Source organism: Egretta garzetta, unplaced genomic scaffold (assembly GCF_000687185.1).
Source record: "Egretta garzetta isolate BGI_Z169 unplaced genomic scaffold, ASM68718v1 scaffold25, whole genome shotgun sequence".
In the NCBI taxonomy this organism is placed as follows: domain Eukaryota; kingdom Metazoa; phylum Chordata; class Aves; order Pelecaniformes; family Ardeidae; genus Egretta; species Egretta garzetta.
This window is the reverse complement of record NW_009259800.1, coordinates 3,499,267-3,505,345: the sequence shown is the minus strand read 5'-3', so window position 1 is coordinate 3,505,345 and position 6,079 is coordinate 3,499,267.

The following is a 6,079-nucleotide window of genomic DNA, read 5'->3' as shown; positions in this document are numbered from 1 at the left end:
CTAAAAAAAAGAAATTACGAAGAAAGAAAAAAATCACAAAGGGGACTGGAAGCGTTTGTTAGTGTGCTTGGGCTTGCACTGGGAAATGCAGTATCTAGATACTGCAGATAGATTTCTAGATAGAATTCTCCCGCTTGCAAAACTTGCTAGTTAAAGACACATCAATGTCAAAGAGAATGCAGTGATTTCTATGACGTAGCTATCCAGTCCTTTATTAACTGATACCATAAAACTGTTGCCACACAGGCAACATCACAGCTGACAAGAGTCCTTCCTTTTAGAGCTTGGGAACGCTAAATGCTGTCAGAGCTTTCATTCTAAATACTCACCAAATCATTTCTAATGACTTAACAGTGACTGCCTGCTCAGAAAAACACTTCAGAAGTCTCATTTTGAGAAGTGCTGAGAGCCTCCATTTCCCATTGACTTTAAGGGAAGTTAGGAGTTCATCCTCTCTCAGGAGCTCCCCCACATTACCTGCTCTCCTGACATTTAGACAATGCATGATGGAAGTTTCCACATTTTAACTGTAATAGTCAATGGACAGATAGCAAACAAAATGGCTTATCAGCAATTGGTGATATGCCAAGAAATCTTATGGGAACAGAAAAGAAAATGACTAATAACCATCATGCAACGCAACACATTTTTAATGATTTCCACTCAGGTAATGGCTCCTCACAGTGTTGGCACCTTTTTTTGTCTCTAAGCATCCCCTAACTGAATGAGGCTAAACCACAATATATTTTGATTTTATGTAATGAAGTTTGCAAGAAAAATGTATATAAATGTCAAGTGTGTAACCTTCAGGAATACTGAAACCCAGGCTTGTGTCTTGAGGTTCACTTTCAAATACTTCCATCTGCAATTTTTAAAAAAGTCACTGTACAATAATTATTTTCTATATGAAAACATAGATTCAGCATGGGAACAAAACTAAGAATGACTATAATTATTTGAAAGACACTGAGTTAGCATATGGATCTCATTGCCACTTACACATTTTGGTCACTGAAACAAAAAGCTATTAATCAATATGTAAAAGCCATAAATTAACATAAACATTAATCATTCTAATACTCCCACTGTGTCGGACTGATAATTTTTTTTCAGTCTTTCACTCTGACATATTCGCCTTCAGCTATCAGCTGCTTGACCTTTTTTAACACAGTTAAACATTTTGGGCATTGCAAATCTTACTGAAGTAAACATTTTTGAGACAGCCAAATATCACGGATATGTTTATGCCAAAAACATGGGGTCTGAAAACGTGAGAGCCCCTGCCTAACGTATCATTGCACTCGCTTTTACTAAGGGAGTCTAAAATACAGCATGAAATACAGCTGAAACAGATGAACTTCTAGTGTTTCATAAACACGTTTGTTTTGCAGATGAGGGAAAAGACACCCATCTGGTTTACTTTCTGAAACCATTAATTGCTTGGTAAAGTACGAGGATATAACTACAGACAGCCGCCTTTGGAGAAATAAAACAGGCATAAAAGCCCATAGTACTTCAGCTCTGCAACACACTCTCCATAAAATTAATTTAAAAAAAAAAAAAGAAAACCTAATCACTTTGAAAAATAGAAGAATATGAATATGCACAAGTGAAAAGAAGTATTTATACAACTGTCTCTATGCCGTACCATCAGACTTAAAATGACTTTAAGTTTGTACACTTGATAAATCATTGTAATCTAGCAGAAAATTGATAAGCCAAGGACCATCAAAAGACTGTTTTGAGTAGCCTCTAGTTCAGCCATGCATAGCAATCTGTCAGCCACGGGGCTCTGTCTGCCCATCCTCCTTAATTAGGGGTGCTGCACAGTGCAGCATCAGCTACAAATCTTTTGGTTCCAAGAGCTAATAACGTCCTCAGATAGCATGGGCTTAATTAAACATCTTCCAGACATTTTAGCAGACATTTCCTGCAATAATCTTGTTTAGTAACAAACTATTAAAAAGAATTGACAGAGAAGAAATATATCAAGTTGTTACAGCAACTGAAGTTATTTGGGCCAGAATTATATGTCTGCAATTAAGGATTCTGTAACTCTGAGCAATTAAAATATCACTTTATTTGAAAACTAATTAATTCTAAACACATATTTTTCCCATGACAAACTTTTATTATTATTTAATTTATTCCATTCTAATTACACTTTAATTAATCTACTCTTGTATAATATTATACTGTTATTTTGGCATTTGACCAATGAAGACAATAAATTGATTGCAGTTCCGTTGCGCAAAGGCAGAAACTGTCATGCCAGTTTCAACACCACGTTTATTTATTTGTCTGTTCTATTACTTTTCTTTTCCTCCCACTGGGCATAGGAACATGAAACACAGTACAAATCGGATGACATTTTGTCTTCTATACTTTTTTCTTCCAAGTGTGAAATACAACTTGAGAGCTTTTAGTATTAACGAAATGTATATGTAACATGAGATCATGTAATAAAACCATAACCTATAGGAAATTAACTTACACTTCCAAAGTACATCACACAATGACCTATCCATTGATTCCTGAGGTACAGGACCATGTCCAGAGCTGCTAGAAGTGGAGCTGGTTCTGTTGACATTGAGATCTGCTCAGGATCTGGCCTGATACAGTCAACAATGAAGGAGAAAGACACCAAAACCCATTTTCATACTTATCTTAAAATCACATTCATTTCAGTATCTCAGTAAGTTTAACAAGACACTGCAGTTTAATTTTGTAGCAAATTACCTGAGATTCAACTAACCCAAAACTATATATAAATTATTTTCTTACTCTATAAATATTATATTTGGATTAAACTCCGGTAAAAGAAACATACACAAATATTTTACTACACAGAATTAGGAGCGTTGCATTTTGCTTTGCTTTGGCCACACTTGAAATAAAAATGACTGTCATTTACAGTCAGAAGTCCTCGTGTTTCTTTGACTATGAATGTCCCTGAAATTCACATTTGATGGGAGGAGATACTGAGTAGTGACTCTTACAAAGACACAATGAAGCAATCTACTTTTCATGTACTTTTAAAACTTCTGTCGCTTCCTGGCTGTATGCTTTCTCCTGCTTATGAAATAACCCCCTATTACATGTGCCTTACCAAGAGCGAGATGCGTTGCAGAGGCAGGCAATTAAATTAAAATGCCCTGCAAGTTGAGCTCTGGCATTGTTTTCCAAAATACTTCCTTTTACTTTAATCACGCAGTTTACATTTCGTAGAATTAAAAAGACAAGTACAAAGTATGTTCACAAAATACATACTTGTTATAAGAGGAAAAAAGGGTTCTGCACTTAATTGAACAGGCTAAGTACTTTACCAGCATTGCCATAGTGGGAGATACATTTATATCAGAATATTGTACCTGTTTCCTACCCCCCCATGTTTATGTTCTCAACATTTGTTTCATAACAGTTAAAAAATGTACTTTGAAATTGCAAATAGCAAACAGGATAAATTGACGTAAACATGGAAAGAATATTAAATAATGACAGGTAATTCCTATTTCTGTCCAGCTCATGTTATATCATGCTAGATGATATTGGTGAGACTGCTCAAACGAGGAAGGGTTTGCAGGATTCATTCATTGAGTATTTCATAAAGCATTTTCTCTTTAGAAGGTTTCTGCTTCTGGGTAAAGCAAAGCACATCTCTGAGACCAGCATTATTATGGGTCATTCTTTGTAGATGGAGAAACCGTGGCAGGGACAGTCAGTGACCTCCCAAGGTGGCACTGTCACTAGAACTGGCGTTAGGACTCAAACTCACTGCCTCCAGGCACTGGCAGTCCCTTCCCAGGGCCAGGGAGATTCCCATGCCACATAGTATTTTAGGAAACGAAGCAATGTGCATCAATTAATTTGCCTAAACCTTTAAATCCTTATTCAGGTGAACTTGCAAGATCAGAAGCAACTCTGTTTCAGTAAAGACCATACCATTTGGCACATACATTTTACTTTCTTCAAGAACCCCTTCAGTATTTAAACAAAGGGAAGACTTAGCGTTATGTACATCACTTTTAAATATATGAGTCAGTTACATTATGCTGTGAAATATCCCCCCAAATTCAAGCTTAATTACTAACAGTATGTGTCATTTTTCTATTAGGATTCCCATCCAATATAGCATAAGTATTTGGATAAGCCAAGTTACTGCAGAGCAAATTAGTCCAAGAAATCTAATAAGGAGCACTATAATTCCAGTGCAAACAGGAATGACATTTACAAGGCAAATATTACCTGAATATCAAATTTTTAAAAAATGTTTATTTTAACAGTTTAGGCTAAGCTTGCACTTTAGATACAAACCCACAATTGTTCTCTATTGCCAGTTTGATCATGTAAGTCCATATCCATTTTGCATAAGCATATAGGATGCGTTAGTTAAATATGCCCATCTCCAAGGCTCTGAGATAAGAGTAATCATATGTCAAACAGTTAAAACTTAAAAATGTGAGGGATATTAATAAAAAGCTGGTCTTCCATTTAACAGCGGTTGAATACTGATGATGCTTAATTCCCAGTTTCTAGTACTGACTCTTTCCTATGTCGGTGATGTTCTGATCAGTCGGTTTCTCCATGTTTTAAGGAGTAATGCTCACTACTATTTAGCAAATGGAAAGAAATAAAACCAAAGTTACAGAATAGTTACATAGTTTACATATGTAACTTCAAGCTTCACTCCTCTCATCCACGACAAACTACTGACCAAAAATGTAGTGAAAAATGCAAAACTGTTTCACCGCCTGAATTTGAAACTTTGAACAATTCTGCAGTACCTGAACTTGAACTCCCAGCCTTTGAATGTGTGCTGAACAGCCCCCTATTGTACCGCACTTTTATGCTTGCAGGAACTGAAGTGTCAATCTTTCATCAGATAATCAGATTATGTCATGTTCTGACCAAATTCATTAGGAAAACTTTTACCAACCCTATTATCTCAAACCAGAAAATCTAGATCAAAGTATAACCGATTTTACAGCACAATAAAACTGTTATAAATATTTAAACATTAATTAAAAGACCTCTTTTGTTAGAAGTGAATAAATAATTGAAAGCTACCTCTTCTTATAAATGCTATTGAATGCAACCATATTTATCTCATGCTTCTCAGAAAACAGGACCTATATATGGTGGAGAGTGGGAAGAAATGGACTTAAAAGCAGTCATTTGAGAAGATGGAGGGTTGCTAGACTTTTTAATTATTCGACTAAAGTAAGTCACAGAGTGCTCATTTTAGTGACAAAGCATTAACCCCTGAATGTCTCTGCTAACTCCATTCATATTGGACAATCATACCTACTTTCTTCATGCAGATGTACTGGATGGACACTACATCCAAAAGAAAAGAAGAAATACTCTTTAAAGAAATCCTGCATCAATAATTTCTCAGTAAATGCAATTATACTGTAGTTTGTGTTCTTCTGAAAAATGCATGGTCTGTCTCCTAAAAAGGTAAATAACTGCAATTAAGTTTGGTCCACTTTTTGAGCAGAAATGACATCTGCATAAAACAAACACTGAATATGAGTACTAAATATTTTCTCTTGTCTCCATTTCAGGTGGGTAGCAAGCATGGCACAAGAGGGAATCAAAGAATTCATATTAATACAATTAACAGCGAGGAACTGAGTTTAGACTAATCCATGAGCAGGAGCAGCAACAACAAATAATGATAGGACAGTCATCAATATTGATTTCACGTATTTTTCAGTAGTACAATCAGATTCTCCATCTGTAACTCAAACTTTAAAAGTATGATAATTTACGGAAAGGAGATTAATTTAGCCATTTTGAGTCAAAGACGTATTTCATAGCTTCATCCCAAATCCTGTATATTGTTAGGATCCCTTTCCCCTTTGAAGACTTAGTGAATGATTGAAGCTTCTACTTTCTGAGAAACAGATAACACAAGACTAGTAATCTGACTCTAAGCCACTGGATAAAGGCAGTTTGTTTCCTCTTAGCCCATCTGTCAACACCTCTTCAGTAATTAGTCCTAATTATTACAAAGGGCTAGCCTCCCATTCGCATTATTAAATCAGAAATAGTATCATAGCCAGGTATCTTTCAA